Genomic DNA, 17815 nt, shown 5'->3' with positions numbered 1-17815 from the left:
TTTTGTTTTGTTTTGTTTTTTTTTCCTTTTCTCCTGATAACGACGTCCTCCTGAGCAGTCAGGATGGAGGACTATTTTACCTCCTCAGGGTCGTTATCATTTAACCATACAATAACAGCTGCACGCTCTCGGGAAAAATTACGGCTGTTGTTTCCCCTTGCTTTGAGCCTTTCGCAATACCAGCAGCCGCGCGGAGCGGCCGCACAGTTCGAGGCGCCATGTCACAGATTGCGCAGCTCCTCCCGCCGGAGGTTCGATTCCTCCCTCGGGCAAGGGTGTGTGTGTTGTACTTACCGTAAGTTCGTGTAGGTAGTGTGTAAGCCTAGGGACCATGACCTCAGCAGTTTGGTCTCTTAGAAAAAAAAAGTACTAGCAAAGCAAGGCCATTTTGGTTAGTGTTACTAGGCCAGATCAGTCACACAGACTTTTGCACCTGCAGCTACTGAAAAGGCTGCTGCCCCTCTTCGGAAACCACATGTTTGTCTGACCTCTCAACAGGTAACCCTCCAATTTGGTTGCATCTACGGTACGGCTATGTATATCGCTGAGGCACGAAAGCCTCCCGTCAACGATAAGGTCCATGGTTCATGGAGGCGGGAAGGGGGGAGATCTATACTTAAGGGGAAACAATTAATGTAACTCACTCACATGAGAGATTAACAGGGATTTCATGGTATCACCTGGCGTCAGTGTAATCTCTACAGATTGTCGTTCTTCAGGGTACACCAAACTGCATTAGGATCCACTGCAAGTACTGTGACATTTAGGCAGGAGGTGAGAAAACTTGGATTTCAAGGTCAAACGGGTGCTCATGAGCCACGCATCACGTCGGTAAATGCCAAACGACGACTCGCTTGGTGCAAGTAAGCTAAACATTGGACGATTGAACAGTGCAAAAACGTTGTATCCAGTTACTAATCACGGTACACAATGTGGCGACCCGATTCCAGGGTGTGGCTATGGCGAATGCCCGGTGAACTCCATCTGCCAGCTTGTGTAGCGCCAACAGTGAAATTCGGAGGCTGTGGTGTTATGGTCGTTTTGATGTTTTGCGTGGCACTATCGCAGCACATGCATACATCGATGTTTTATGTACCTTATTGCTTCCTACTATTGAAGAGAAATTTGGGGTAGCGATTCCATCTTTCAACATGATCGATCACCTGTTCGTAATTCACGGCCTGTAGCGGAGTGGGTACACGGCAATAACATTCCTGTAATGGACTGTCTTCCACAGAGTCCTGACCTGAATCCTATAGATAACCTTTGGGATGTTTTGCAACGCCGACTTCGTGCGAAGCCTCACCGACCGACATCTATACCGCTCCTCAGTGCAACACTCCATGAAGAATGGGCTGCCATTCCCGAAGAAATCTTCCAGCACCTGTTTGAACGTATGCCTGAGAGTGTGGAAGCTGTCATCAGTGCTAAGGGTGGGCAAACATCACATTGAATTCCAGCATTACCGATGGAGGGCTCCACGAACTTCTAGGTCATTTTCTGCCAGGTGTCCGGATACTTTTGATCAGATAGTGTAAATTGTGTAGCCGTACTGGGTCGTTTCTGACTTCACGACACCCAGTGTCTGCGGTACGCTGCCGGCACCCGCGTAATGAGACTTCCGTCTTCGAGAGCACTGAGGTTTAAACTGCCCTAGGTCATCGCAGAACGTGTGTGTTCGGTTAGTACCTGCCCTGCTTCTACTGGCACAGCGCGTGTCCATGGCGCTAACCTACAGCAGCGACCTCACTGCTTGCTGTCAAGGTATCAGCACTTATTCGCAGTGTGTGCTCTGCTGCGCCCAGCTGCTGACCGCAGTTCTGATGACACTTATACCTCTGAACAGTTTACGCAGTAAACATACGTTATTTCAGACACTGCTGTTTCACTGACGCCGTAGGCCGTAGACGTTCATTCACACCAGATTATGAACGCAGCCTCCTAGACCAGTAGCGTCACCAACACACCTGCGCAACTTTAAAGCCCACTGAAAATTTTGACCATTGGGGTGACCACTAGAAGACGATAATCGATGACAATGAACCCAAGTCGTCGGACTATATCGCAGCACTCGTGAGTGGTCTGGTAATTCCATGCTGAAACAGAGGGTGCTCCACGTGTGAATGAACTCCTCGAAATCGAAACTGTGTTACAGCATGTTGTTTCTCAAACTCTGACAAAGTTACCTTACACACCGCAATATTACGCGCTACAATTCGTAGCCCTCTATTTTAAGAGGGTTTCAAAAATCAGAAGATGAATAAATAAATTTCCTTTACTTTATTCTATGGTCACATAATTTTTGTCATCAGACTACAGGTTTCGGTCAATAATGACCATCTTCATATCTGTTTTATAAAAACATGTCCTAATGTGCTGCAGCCATAGTGGCATCTTCAAATGTTAAACGCAAAATCAGCAACAGTATCGTCGGATATATATAAATAACAGCATTCAGGAGTCATCTTGTCAGCAGCACTACTGTTTATAACAAACTGTCATATAGTAGCTACAAGATGTTCTTGTTGCAAGTTCACCAGATGTTGCTACTGCATACATACACATATTCTTCAATGATTAATTGAACAACGTAACCTAAAGGGGGAATACAATCGGTAAAGTCTGCAATGGCTTATAAGGTATAAGAGGCATTACAGTAATAAAAAGTGATGAAATAAAACACGACAAAAGTTAGATTGTTAAAAAGTGCAAGAGTTAAGAGACAGTAATTGGCATTTGCTCAAGTCCAATGTTATACATAATGGCATAAATAATAAACGGTTTTCATATTGCACAGAATAATATAGAACTATAAAACAAATAGCTAAAGAAGCCAAAGAAAACAGACTGCCGCACAGAATCAGCGACCTCTGTTAGCGCTAACGCCAGAATTATACATAGGCGAGAAGTGGTTAGAGGAACGTGACCGCCAGAGGCTCGTACCATGCGGCACGCCGTTGCAAGGAAAGAATGATAAAACTCCGTACCAGTGCATGAACAAGATTATCTGGTTAATGCAGTACATGATATAAAGAAGGGACAAGAAAATATTAGAGTTATGAGCACAACATACGAAAACGATGTAAATATGTACGCACTCTATACTAGGTAAAACTATCAACAAACTATATATAACAGAGGCGTTCAGTGATTATGGTAACCCGCCCCCCTTTTCTCTCCTGTTTTCCCAGTCTACACACTCTTTGACTCTATTCTCCCCCCAAGCCCTTTTCGTTTTCCCCTCCTATGCCTTCCCCAATCCATCTCGCGTCCGCTCTGCCCCCATTTTTATGTGCCCAATCACTCGATTGTTCCCCCCTTTTTGGATTCCACCTTATCTGTCAGGGTTCCCCCTCCCCACCCTCCCACCCCCAATCTGCCTTAGGCTTTGGTGTGTTATCTTCGTTTATAGTCTATAGTGTGGTGTTTAAGTGAGTGTTCAGTGTTGTGTGTCCCCTTTTTTAAGTGTTGCGAGCAGAAACAATACTGTCGCTAGGTGTGTTTTTTATCTTTTGAATAGAGAAACCAAACTGTCGCCGTGTTTTTTTAAATTGTGCCTGTCTACCTACTGTGTGTCTTTATTAGCATCGTCAACCGCGTGTTCTTTTTCTACTTTAACTTCCACAACATTCCGCCGTTTTGCAGTTATTAAAAAAGTCACCGTTTTATCGCCTGTTTTTTATTGTTTGTTATCTTCTTACTATGTTTTTTAACTCTTATGTAGGCCGTAGAGCCGCATATTAAGCAAACTACGCAGTGGACACAAAATCGCTTAGCCAGTTAAGCAGTTTTGTCGGTTCTTTCTTTTTTGCTTTATAAATTTCCTTTAACAAATTAAGAGATTTTTCCGCCCTTTGAAGAATACGCATATGATTCTCAACGCTCTTTGTAGAATCACCAATTTCAAATAAATGCTGTCAGAAAGCAGTTTTGTTCCGCGGCTGAGAATGTTCTGAAAACCTTAAGTTAAAAGAGCGGCCCGTTTGAGCGATATAATATTTATCACGGTTACTGCAATCAATCCTGTATACTTCAGAGCCATCAAATTTGTCATATGTCCTTTTCAGTTTATGTTTTATTCGCAGTTTTAGGGTGTTGTTAACCTGAAAGCCACATCGGATATCAGATTTCCTAAAACTTTTTTCTATTTGCAGGAACATTTTGCCGTTAAACTTCATATGAATGGTTTTCGTTCTTTCTTTACTGGTTCTATTTTGTGTGTGTGTGTGTGTGTGTGTGTGTGTGTGTGTGTGTGTGTGTGTATGTGCCTGCTGTTTGTTATACGTTTCTTTAGCCTACTGTAGGTGCACGCGACGTCGTTTACAGAAATCTGTTAGCTACCACAATCTGCATTAAAATGCCTTACGTATTTCGCTTTCGTCCAAAGGTAGACGAAGGAGTCGGTAAACCATGGAGGTGAAGAATGTCTTTTTGTATCTCGGAGGATGGCATGAACTGACATTGATGGTAGTGTCTGTACAAGTAGGTTTTCTAAAAATCGAAAACTTACGTTTGTTGTTAATTTTTCTAATATACACATCAAAAAAGTTATGCATCACCCCAGTTCCCAGATATCCTGAAGACAGACGTTCACTGTAGATATTGTATCAGAGTCACTTCGACTGTTCAGAGATGTCACTAAACCCGCCAAAAGATGTAAACAACCATGAATGAGCAACGCCTATTAGACGGAGGGGGTCCGACAGCCGGTAAGTTCCAGTCATTCCATCTGGAAAGTGGCACACAGCTCGTGTTCTCTGTAGACGGTCAATACCGCGGTTCGATCGCGTCCACAATGTTACTTTGTTCCAGGAAGGGCTCTCAACAAGGGAAGTGTCCAGCAGGCGTCTGGGAGTGAACCAAAGCGATGTTATTCGGACATGGAGGAGATACAGAGAGACAGGAACTGTCGCTGGCATGCCTCGCTCATTCCGTCCAAGGACTACTACTGCAGTGGATGTCTGCTACCTACGGATTATGGCTCGGAGGAACCCTGACTGCAACGCCACCATGTTGAATAATGCTTTTCGCGCAGCCACAGGACGTCGTGTTACGACCCAAACTGTGACCAATAAGCTGCATGAAGCGCAACTTCACTCCCGACGTCCATGACGAGGTCCATCTTTGCAACCACGGCACCATGCAGCGCGGTACAGATGGTTCCAACAACATGGCGAATGGACCTCTCAGGACTGGCATCACGTTCTCTTCACCGACGAGTGCCGCATATGCCTTCATCCAGACAATCGTCGGAGACGTGTTTGGAGGCAACCTGGTCAGGGTGAACGCCTTAGACACACTGTCCAGTGAGTGCAGCAAGGTGGAGGTTCCCTGCTCTTTTGGGATGGCATTGTGTGGGACCGACATACGCCGCTGGTGGTCATGGAAGGCGCCGTAACGGCTGTACGATACGTGAATGTCACCCTCCGTCCGATCGTGCAACCATATCGGCAGCATATTGGCGTGGCATTCGTCTTCATGGACGAGAACTTGCTCCCCCATCGTGCACATCTTGTGAATAACTTCTTGTTCGTCTAGAGTGGCCAGCATGTTCTCCAGACATGAACCCTAACGAACATGCCTGGGATAGATAGAAAAGGGCTGTTTATGGACGACGTGACCCACCAAGCACTTTGCGGGATCTACACCGAATCGCCGTCAAGGAATGGAACAATCTGGACCAACAGTGCCTTGATGAACTTTTGGATAGTATGCCACGACAAATACAGAGATACATCAATGCAAGAGAACGTACTACTGGGTATTAGGGGTGCAGGTGTATACAGCAATCTGGACCGCCACCTCTGAAAGTCTCGCCGTATGGTGGTACATCATGCAATGTGTGGTTTTCATGAGCAATAAAAAGGGCGGAAATGATGTTTATGTTGATCTCTGTTCCAATTTTCTGTGCAGGTTCCGGAACTCGCGAAACCGAGGTGATGCAACGTGCATGCTAACTATTGCTTGGGCAAATGCGTTGACCTCACTGGTGTAGCCCTCAATCAGCAATAAAATGTCAACATACCGTTCATAATAAATCGTTTTATCTTTTAGCTGTGGTAACTTGGCAAGAAATTTACATTCTAAATAGCTCACAAAAATATTTGCTGAATTACCAGCTAGACTATTTCCCATTCCAAGCCCATCTTTTTGATAATGTATTTTGTCACTAAAGGTAAAAAACTGTAAGCTACGAAAACACAAACATCTTGTGGCTACTGTACGGCTGTTTGTTTTGAACAGTAGTGCTGCTGACAAGATGACTCTTGCATATGCTGCTATTTATATACATCTGCCGATGATGATTTTGCGTTTAACATTTCAAGATGCAACTATGGCTGCAGTACATTAGGACGTATTTTTATAGACCGAAAACGGCAATCTGATGACAAAATATCTGCGACCATAGACGTAAAATAAAGGAAATTTATTCGATATTCGGGCCACTGTTTTATTCGTGACCATGTCGGAGCTTGGGGAAAAATGAAGAATAAAGAATATGCATGTTAATAACGTTGCTTTTTCATAAAAAGCTTTAAGAGTTTTCACATAAAAATTTCGGAAGCATTACTTTTCACCACGCCTCACGCCATAGTAAAACGACATTCCCTACAATTACTTGTTATTATAAGGCAAACGGTAGCACACTGTGTTGTGTGAATGTGCCTGCTTTGCATGGTTACATTCCTGCCTTTTTCATACGTTCACCAGGTAAAAGTCCGACGGATGATTGGTGCGTGGATTTAGTATTGGTCTTCAGCACTTATTTCCAATGAGTAGTGGACAACGGTCGAAGGAAGTTAAAAGATTCTCAAGAACGCATCCAACAGGTGTTTCAACTGATGGCAAGACCCACAAAACCATGACTGCAGCAGTTGCAGGTGATTTTAGGGTTTAAATCTCTATCACTGTCAATTTCAAATAGGAATAAATTCACTCCCTTCTGAGAGAGTGTCGATGGTCTGTAATGTTTCTAAGTCAATACGAGTGTTAATCAACAGAAAATTAATTCTTATAAAAAGAGTACTTGTTGTACAAAGATCCACATTTATTGATTGCCACCACTATAGTGAAAAATACGCATCCGTTGTACTCTACTGAAGCCGGACCTATTAGTTTGTCGGTAGTCTTGTGAAACGATTACATGCGTTAATTGCTTCAAGCATTAGCTCATTGTAAACAAATACATTCCAAATGATTTACCTTTGCTTCTAGTTGACGTTTCTATCAACAACGATCTGGTGACTCTCTTTGAACTGGTTAACAAGTGATGTATATTGGCGCATGAAATAATGCGTTCTTTTTCGTGTACAGCCTGCGTACCAGAAGATACATCTGCTACCTGATAATGTTCATTAAACTTGTGCATTGGTACTATCACGAATGAAACACAGGTACTGGTTTCTGTCCAATGTAAGTAATCGGAGTTTACTTACCTTTGTTCCGGAAGTCAGGATGTCCCTGAAAAAGTAAAGAAAAGAGTGATTAGAACCAGAACCAGTGTAATTAAAAAAGGATAACGTCTTTAATTCAAAATTTGATAACAATATATTCCTAGATCATAAATTAAGAATAATTTGCACCTAACTCGTGAAGTAAATCGGCCAAAGATGGAACAAAGGTGCTGAATAAGTCAGTTCCATGCTCTTTATCACAACAAAAATGTGATTTGTGTGATTAGGAAGAAATGTATGTGTTCGAATATTTTTGAAAATGTTACTACGTACTCGTAAGTTCTTGCGCCGAATACAAAGCAAATAAAATTGAAGGCAGCAGTTACAATCATTTCACAGGAAGCATTCTACTTTGTGTAGTGGAAATAAATTTTAAATATACAGTACTAGCTGAGCACCCGGCGTTGTCCTCGTATGTATTTATTGCAGTTCCCTCCGTCCATCTCCTCCTCTGCCTTCGCTCTGTCCACCTCACCATCCCCGCTCACCATAGTTATTCTCCTGCCCCTCTCTCTGTTCATCTGGTGCTCGACCCTTCTCTCTGTCCATCTCCTCCTTCTCTCACATCGACTCAACTATGTGCCGTACAATGATATAATTTTGTAGGTACATTCAGCGGCATATGTGGTTAACGTCTGCTAAACGTGCTGTGAATAGAGTTAGTAACAAAGAAGCAACAACTTAAACGTCATGACATCGTGCCTTATGCTACAGCTTTACTGCATGAACAGCGAAAACCTCCTAAGTGATAAACTTACTTCTTTTCATAATAATGTGGAGGTTGTCAGCGACAAAAAGTCTCGTAAAGGTTTGAAATTATAGATTCGAAGATTTTATATGCCTTTTTATTTGTAAACAAAACAAAATAAAATCATATAGATTTTATAATGAAATTCACGCCGAGGCATATAAGTCTCACCTTTATCTACGATGATGATGGAAGCAGATAAAATGGGTTAAAATTTGTACCACTGACGGGACTTCTTTTCCCATTTTGTTCAAATATTCAAATGAGTGTGAAATCTTATGGGACTTAACTGCCAAGGTCATCAGTCCGTAAGCTTACACACTACTTAACCTAAATTATCCTAAGGACAAACACACACACCCATGCCCGAGAAAGGACGCGAACCTCTGCCGGAATCAGCCGCCCAGTCTATGACTACAGCGCCTGAGACCGCTCGGCTAATCCCGCGTGGCCATTTTGTTCGATGTAGTTCGTTGCGTTTGGTCTAGGCGGACGTCACAAGACATCCGTTCAAGTTGATCGTTGATTCGTTTACTCAATTTTTATTATTATTATTACAGATACCAAGCATCCCTCTGACTGAACACGCTGAGCTACCGTGCCGGCTAAGAAATAGCTGGAATCGAACCCACGACCTTTTTGTAGCTCTTAATCCCGAGAATCTTACGCTACCTCTACACCGCAGCTAACTATGTTATAATTTACATTCTATTATACTATCGACTTCACTACACATTCAAAGTAGTTTTGTTTGACACCACCGTACTGCTATTATCAAAACTGCTGCACGAACTACTCAAGTCGAGTGTCCTCCCCAACTTCAATTCATGTAAGTTGAAAGTAAGTTGAAATATGAATTGAAGTTTGTGTTGGGGAGAGCACTCGACTTGGGTAGCTCATCCAGCAATGTTGACCATAGTGCTGCAGTGGTGTAACAGTTAGCGTTTCTGCCTACTAAAAAACAAGACCCGGGTTTGAGTCCCGATCGTGACACAAATAAGTAATTTCTTCTGCTTCCATCATTATCGTAGATAAAAATTAAATCAAAAAGTAATGAGTAGGTACCCAAATTACAAAGCAAACTCAATAAATCCATTATTCCTAGCAAAGGGTATACATAAAACCTATCTGAAGATTCAAAACAAAGCGTTAGCTTTTTAATACATAAGCAAAATCAGTAAATTCATATATCCTAGCCAAATAAATTAAATGTTACTCTGTATTCGTAAAGATAATTCTGTCACTTACTAAACTACCTAAAACACATGCCACTAAGTTAAAAAAAACTAACAGCGTCATTTGTTGTTTTTTTAGTGTACTACGAAACCAACACGACGGTTTTATAGTTTCATTATTAGTACAGAAGATACACATATAAAACAAATAGTCGTACACATATTTCACCCATATCTCTAGCGCATTTCGCCCTGCAGGTCCTTTTTCACGCATCTCAGTGCTTTTGGCGTCTTCTCCTCTGAACTATCTGTTGTACAATCATACAATTTTGCTGGTACATGCAGTGGTATGTGTGAATACTGTATACGAAATGTGTCACGAATACAGTAAGTAATAAATTAACACTTAGGACGGAATATCCACCTGAGAGGAGGATATGATTTACGTTTGTTCCTGTAGAGGCGCTGATAATCACCCTAACGAAGTACCCGGCTATCAGAGGCTCAGGTGTTATTTAATTGTTGTGCAGGGAAGATTAAGTGTCTCGTCAAGCCATATTACCCAGAGTAGCTTGCGTCCATTCCAGACCAACGCCACCTTACAGGCGGATGTTCCAGGTAAGAGCAAATATTTGCCCACCGCACAGACTGGTATCCTCAACTAGCACTATTTGTCCACCTGCCTGCCATGTTATTGTTTACGACCTTAGGCGTTTCATTTTTCGTCCCTTGAGTACGTTAAATGTTTAAGGGAGGTTTTTCGACTATATGGGGTGAATTATTTTGCTCACAAAACACGACTATCAAATTAATCCGTTTAAAAAGCAGTTTTAAATTATTCCATTGTGTCACATTCCATAATGTGTCAAACAGAAGCAGAAGTATTACACAGATGACAGAGGCAAAGTTTCCTGAAGACTCTGATGCTGAAGACGACTCCGGTGACTCCTATGTTCTTGACGAAAGTAATCTATTTTCATCAGAACACGACTTTGATTCAGAAATATCTGAAAATGAACTAGATCAGGATATTTTTCAAGAAGAGAATGTGTACAATCCAAGTGAAGTTGATCAGCAATATTCGACAGTGGCTGTGAGCAGTCTCAGTTCTCACGATAATGTGTCACCTACAAAATGCACAGAACGTGGCCCTCCAGATTCACCTTTGGCTCTCAACTCTTCTACTGGTCCACATCAGAACTACGAAAGTGACCCTGTTCGTTATTTCCAAGATAAAAGAAACTGTTTTACTTGGAGTTGCCAGCCGGGGTGGCCGAGCGGATCTAGGCGCTACAGTCTGGAACCGTGCGACGGCTACGGTCGCAGGTTCGAATCCTGCCTCGGGCATCGATGTGTGTGTTGTCCTTAGGTTAGCTAGGTTTAAATATTTCTAAGTTCTAGGGGACTGATGACCTCAGAAGTTAAGTCCCATAGTGCTCAAAGCCATTTGAACAATTTGAACTTGTGTTTCTGTGGCTCAGTCTGCTTCTAACTCTAGATCAGTCCATGACATAATAAAAATTCAACTATCAAAACCCTGGGTGCAGCTCTCACTGTAGGGGAAAACCCAACTCTCACTTAAATATGGCGCTTATTTTTTATCGTTGACATCATACAAGAAACTGTTCTCAAAACTAATGAGAAACTGGAATCAATACATCTGCATCTGAAAAATCCGGAAGATGTTTCTTACACAAATACAAACTGTAGAGAGATTAACGGGATCCTGGGAGTTCCGGTGTTTTGCTGCATCTTCAAATCATCTCGAGACTCACCATAATCACTCGAATCACTCTTTTCTGCGGGACACACTGAAAGATCCATATTTAGATGCGTAATGTTCGAGAATCGTGGTCACGTTTTACCGGAAGGCTGAGTTTTTATGACAGCTCTAGACGTTCAGCTCGTCTAGAAACTGACCCAGCAGCTGCAGCAAGTGGCATTTATCAAACACTGATGAACAACTTCGAAAATAATTATGTTATTTCATGCATGCGTTGATGAAAGATTAGTACCATTTAGAGGGAGGGTACGTTTCAAAATGTATATGGCTCAAAAGCCTGCTAAGTATAGCATTAAAATCGTTGCACTTACTAATGCTAGATACAGCTACCTGGCTGATTCCTACATTTACGCAGGACAGGGCAGTGGTGGATTTACGCTAACTGCAGAACAGAACAAGTACCAAAAACCCACTCAGGCTCTCATCAGAGTTACCCAAAGTCTGAAAGATAGTCACAGGAATATAACCTGTGATAATTGGTTCACTTCCGTAGAAGCTGTAAAATGGCTAAGGGAACGATGGTATGACAATCGTTAGAACGTTGAAAAAGAATAAAGCCGAGATCTCTCCACAATTTCTCCCAAATACAACTAGAGAAGTCAGTTCTGAGCTATTTCCCTAAGAAATCTAAGGCCGTTATCCTCTTGTCATCCATGCACCACAAAGAATATAGTAACCCAGTGAGTGGAGAGCCAGAAATCATCTCAACGCACAATGCCACAAAATTTGATGTTGATATAGTAGTCATGAAATGCGGCACTTACTGTGGCAATCGAAGAACTCGTCTATGGCCATTGGCTATTTTTTACCATTTCATAGCCTTAGGAGATTCCAACGCATACATAGTTCATTCACGTTTCAAAAAAGAATACACGTCAGCCTGGACTTTCTCTTACAAAGGATCACGTTCAAGAACGTCTGAAAATACCCAACATTACCGACGAACTGAGCATTCTGATCAGTACAGGTGTTGCAGAAAAAAGTAGTTCGAAATTGGGGTACTCTACCGGTGCAAGTACGACCTCATCACTTACTGCAACTACTATGAAAAGAGAGTGATATTCATCAAGCACGATAAACGTGCTGTTATTGTCCTTACCAGATAAACAGGATGACTTCTTGCAAATGCGTCGAATACATTACTCCAAACTGCTTGCAGAGTTCCAAGAAATTGTGTAACGTTTGCCTTAGGAGACTGTGCACAACACATACCGCGAAGTAGATTTATTATTTTTCGTTATTGAGAATGTGGCTGAACAACTCAATCTGTGACAACAATCTTTGATACCATGTTTCCTTACCAACAATGCATTTGTAATATGCTTGTAGACAGGGATCTGTTTTCATTTATTGTAATTTCCAGTTGCAAAAACGTTATTTCACGATATTTTATTCCTTTTAAGACTGACCTAAGCTATTTTAAATCAAGCAAGTTCCTAAACAACATTGTAAACCTATAAAATGTACAAGACTGATAAAAGAATGTTTTAGATTAATGTATTTTCTTCTTTAAATATCTGAAATGTCCTTAAGTGTCTGAATTTCTGCTCCTTAGTCACTGTCTACCACTAGATCAATGAGAATAAAAAATGGTACAATGAAATTCATAAAGTATTGATCTATGCCTCATTAAAGATATCCCCAGAACGCCCTGCAAAACCATGTTCCTAGCTAAGTGTTGAAGCGTCATGCCTGATGCGAAGATTTTACTGTAAGAATAGTAAAAATGTAGTAAGCGAAAAACTTTTTTTCTTTTCATTATTTTGCGGCCGTTATCAGCAAGAAAAGGCTTCGTAAAGATCTGAATTTATATGTAAGGTTTGTGGTAAGTCAGTAAGTGCTCTCCTTCTCAACTACTGTATGAGTATAGTCTGGCGACTTACGCGACGTGAGCTACGCTCCCTTTTCACCCCTATACTCACCTATTTTATCCCATCTTCATGAAATGTATCCTGTAGGGTGTCCCAAACTACGTCCAAGTTACCAGTGAAAACACCGTAAATATCCGTGTAGTAGCTTCGGAGATTAGCGTGCTCAAGGAAAGGCAGACACGACGGTTTTACCATTTTATTATAAGTATAGCCGGCCGGAGAGGCCGTGCGGTTCTAGGCGCTACAGTCTGGAGCCGAGCGAGCGCTACGGTCGCAGGTTCGAATCCTGCCGCGGGCATGGAAGTTTGTGATGTCCTTAGGTTTGTTAGGTTTAATTAGTTCTAATTTCTAGGTGACTAATGCCCTGGGAAGTTAAGTCGCATGGTGCTCAGAGCCATTTGAACCATTTATTATAAGTATAGATTAGGCTGAATTACCTAAAACGTGCATTTGATTTGAATTCGTGATAGATTCAAGATGTTGGAACGAGATCTTCACATATGTGAATATGTAAGCAGGCACGTAATTCTGTTGCATGTTTCATCATCCTAGCATTTGTAACAACCGATATATTGAAGCAGGTATGAGTCTTTTCTTTTTTTTTAATCTAACAATACACTTTCATTTGAAAACTGCTGAGAAACCGAGTGAGTGATACAGGAGCTGTGACAGAAATGCAAAACTGCCGGAAACGCTGTGTAAACCACCCACTTGACACTCAACGTAAATGAAAGTTACCGTATTAACCAAAAATAGTCATAATAAGCCATTACTGTATGGGTAAATGATTGCAGACCGTCGACTGGAAGCTGTCACTTCCATTAAATATATGGGAGCGTGCGTACGGAGCTGTTTGGAGAGACGACATGAAACTAATCGCAGGAAAGGCATGTATCAGACAGATTCATTGGAAGAATCCTCAGAAAAAGGAGCTCACCTATGAAGAATGTACTAACAAAATCCTGGTGCGACCTGTACCTGAATATTGCACATCAGTCTGGGATCCATACCTGGAAGAATAAGTAGCAAAGATCGAAGGAGCGGCAGTGTGTTTCGTCATAGATTCGTGTAGCAAGTACGAAAGCACCACAGACGTGCTCAACCAAAACGAATAGCAAATGCTAGAAGAGAGGCGTTGTTGCCACGGCATGGTTTACTGCTTAAACACAGAGAGCATAAGCTCCTAGAAGATTGAACCAATGTATTACTACCTTCTATTTATATCTTGCGCAAGCATTACGAAAATAAGATTAAACTGATTCGAGCTCTCTCCGGGGCTTACAAACAATTATTCTCCCTATCCACTATTCGCGACTGGAACAGGAGTAGCCGTAGTTTGGACAGTTTAGACAGTTCATAAAGACACGTTCCTTGTGTGGACGAGAGTTGTCCTGTTGAAAAATGGTACCACGATGATGAAGCGTGATAGGTAACACATAAGGGCTCTGGGTGTCCGTGATGCGCCACCAGGGTTACCTCAGCTGTTCCCGATGGCTCCCCACACTTCGACAGCAGAAGTAACATCGTCATGCCTATCCAAATCATTGGAAAAGGATCACCTCCAAGCTCGTCTACGATGTGATCTGAGGAAGTGCAGAACAACGATTCGTCAGTGAACATAATTCGATGCAATTCATCAGCAGTCCACGCCTGTCAGTTGCGGTGCCAATGCCGCCATTTGTGTTGTGGCATTCACAGCGTCCTACACATGGGACGCTAATTCCACAGTCCGACCGCTGTTAGAATCCCACCGATACCATGGAAGCCACAGAATGTTGCAGTGACCCCACTACTTCTTATCGGAATCCAGGCACGGATGTGAATATGATTCGTGCGTCTGGTGCGCAAAACGGCGATCCTCCTTTACGGTGGTCTTACGTGGTCAGTCGGAACCTGGACGACGGGTATGTCTGCCCTTACACTCCTCTGCAGTCCGTCGTCGAATCACTACCACATCCGAGTGCGCCACAAATCTGGATATTGCAGCAGTGCATCATCTGGTCAAGTGGAAACCCACAATCGGACCCTTTCTAACTCCGTCAGGAACTAATGATCACGTCTCACATGAGTGCGCGGCGTCTCCGTATCCATAACAGTCATCGCTCAACACCTGACGCATTTCACGCTCCTTAGGTACCCTACCAGGCTTCGTAAAAACACGAAACTCGTACACGACTAATATAGCCTGGTGGCAATTCCGACTGTCACAAAGAATTGGAACTCCAATCGTTTACACAGCCGCCAACGTTGTGTAAGCGTAAAAAGTTACACTGACATTCTACTACGTGTTCTGGGCACTTCACTTTTCTTTTTTTCAGGCAACGTATTTCACAGTACTCGGTGGACTGTGGGAGATATTAGTTGCTGGAAGTATATTGTTACATAAATGTATGTGGAATAACAAGAACGGAACCTCACTTCCTCTGGGGATCTTATTTCAAATGTTCCGCTCTTAAAAAGAACTCTCTAGACCATTCAAGTGAAAACCGGTAGCGGAAAACAGGCTGAATATCATGCGCTACAGAACGCTTGTCCTCTGGAAATAACTTTTCATTCGTTCAATTGGAATCCGGAGGCAACGTCAATAATTTATTTAAGAGCCGGCCCCGCATAGGAAGAAGTTTCTGTTGCGGGCGGGGAAGTCGGATAATGAGACGGGCGCCTGCTGTGACGGTCGCCATGGCAACGCGCGCCCGCCGTCAGCCCAGGTGTGTGACGGCTCCGTCTAACAAGCGCGCGCCACCTCTCTGAAATATTAAGGCCGCGCGATCGCTAGTGGCAGGTGGCAGGCGGCTGCTCGGCTCGCCTATTTCCAGTTTTAGCCTATTCCCCTCGGGCATTATTTTCGTGAAACGTCTTTATACTGCCGAACTGAAGCATCCACTGACAAGTCGGAAAGGCAGGCAACACAAAAGGGCGGGAAACCAGTAGAATTGTATCCCATACTTGTCAAAGAGGAAATCGAGAAATGGAGTATCTTTTCCCTATCATTTTTAATCCTTTGTGCATATCTGCTTAAAATGAAGATCTGTAACAGAAATCCTGTCATAAGATACAGAGAAATCGAAAAAAAAAGATACGTTCCCTACGTAACTGCGCCCGGAAATATCAGTGCATCTATCGCCTGATAAATGTGCTTGTCGTCTATTTCACTCAAAGCCTCTTCGAAAAGAGAGGAGAGGAAAAACAATCCCGTAAACCCTACATATAAAAGGCAATATTTCTACTGACTGACTTACCCACTGTCTCATCATTGCCCAGCCCAAAACAATAAGGACAGAAACTTTAGATTTGCGGAGGATGTTTATCTTACACTGTAGGCGTCGTTCAAGAGGGAGTTTTTCGCTATTCCGTCCCTAAGTGGTTAAAATAGGTGATGACAACCTTTTTGAAAATATGTCACTATTAAGGCAATTATAATGAGAGACTACGAAATCTGGTATTTGGTTACTCATTCAGAAACTAAAGCAAAAATAATTCAAATTTTATTAGAAGATTACTAAACCATTTCTAAAGCTACGTTTACGAAAATTAGTGTTTTACTTCTTGGTTAGAAATTAAAAAATGAGTGTTTCAGTGTTTTTGGGAAGTCCAACCCTTACGGGAGTAAAATAGAGGGTGAAAATAAATATGAAATTATTTCATTATGAAACCATTTTCAAAGCTGACGCTATGAAAAATTATTATCGGCATCTCTGTTAGGCCGGCCGGAGTGGCCGTGTGGTTCTAGGCGCTACAGTCTGGAACCGAGCGACCGCTACTGTTTAGGTTAGGTTTAATTAGTTCTAAGTTCTAGGCTTCTGATGACCTCAGAAGTTAAGTCGCATAGTGCTCAGAGCCATTTGAACAATTTGAACCTTCCTTGTTAGAAATAAAAAAGTACGTGTTTGACAGTTTTTGATAGTTCAGCCAGAAGGGGGATGAAAATGAAAATGAAAAATTTTGACAAAATATTCCATTAAATTAAAAAAAATTAAGTTTATGAAAACTGATATTTCACTTTTCAGTTAGATATAAAGAAAGTTGAGTTAGGGAGAAGAAAGTTTTGATGAAAATATGACCACATGAAAACAAAATGCATGATTAACAAAAATCTTGGCTTTCACCTCTCAAAATAACGTTCTGGTCACTAGTACTTTCAAAGAAGACAATGTTTCTACAGCCTTAATTTGCATTAACTGTATAGAACTTTCTGCAATTTGTGAACAACATAAAAATTCCACAAAAGGGAAGCAAATAAATAAATAAATAAAATAAAAATCCAAGGAGACCATACAGCGAAGCAGCGGACGAATAAAGTATTAGTGGTGCGCTGGCTGACGTAGTCGTATCGATTAAACATCCAGGTGCAACGTACCAAAGCGATTTGAAATGGACCCACCACTTAATTTCGATTGTAAGGAAGGATAATGGTTGATTAAGCGCTTATTTAATTTTCTATACAGAATTACTGTATTCTCAATCAGTCGAGAAAATTTAATACGTAAACAATCGTGGGCCCACAAATTTCTTATTTTATTCAAGCACTACGATAGCAATTTTTGCTATGTATTTAAGGATACCTTACAGAAGAAGTAATAAATCAGGAAATTCTGCTGAAAGTATTGAGGTGTAGGAGTAAAACAGAAACACCAGTCACCATCTCTTGTTAATGACTAGGAGAATTTCACGTCTGAGACTATGGATAAATTTGGTAGCTGTATTTTTGCATCTATTTTATTTGAAATCCTATCCAGCAGTTACTCCTGGAACTCGGAATATTTTCATGATTTTCCAGTCATTCT

The sequence above is a fragment of the Schistocerca gregaria genome, chromosome 1 (assembly GCF_023897955.1).
Source record: "Schistocerca gregaria isolate iqSchGreg1 chromosome 1, iqSchGreg1.2, whole genome shotgun sequence".
NCBI lineage: Eukaryota > Metazoa > Arthropoda > Insecta > Orthoptera > Acrididae > Schistocerca > Schistocerca gregaria.
This window is presented reverse-complemented; position numbering follows the sequence as displayed.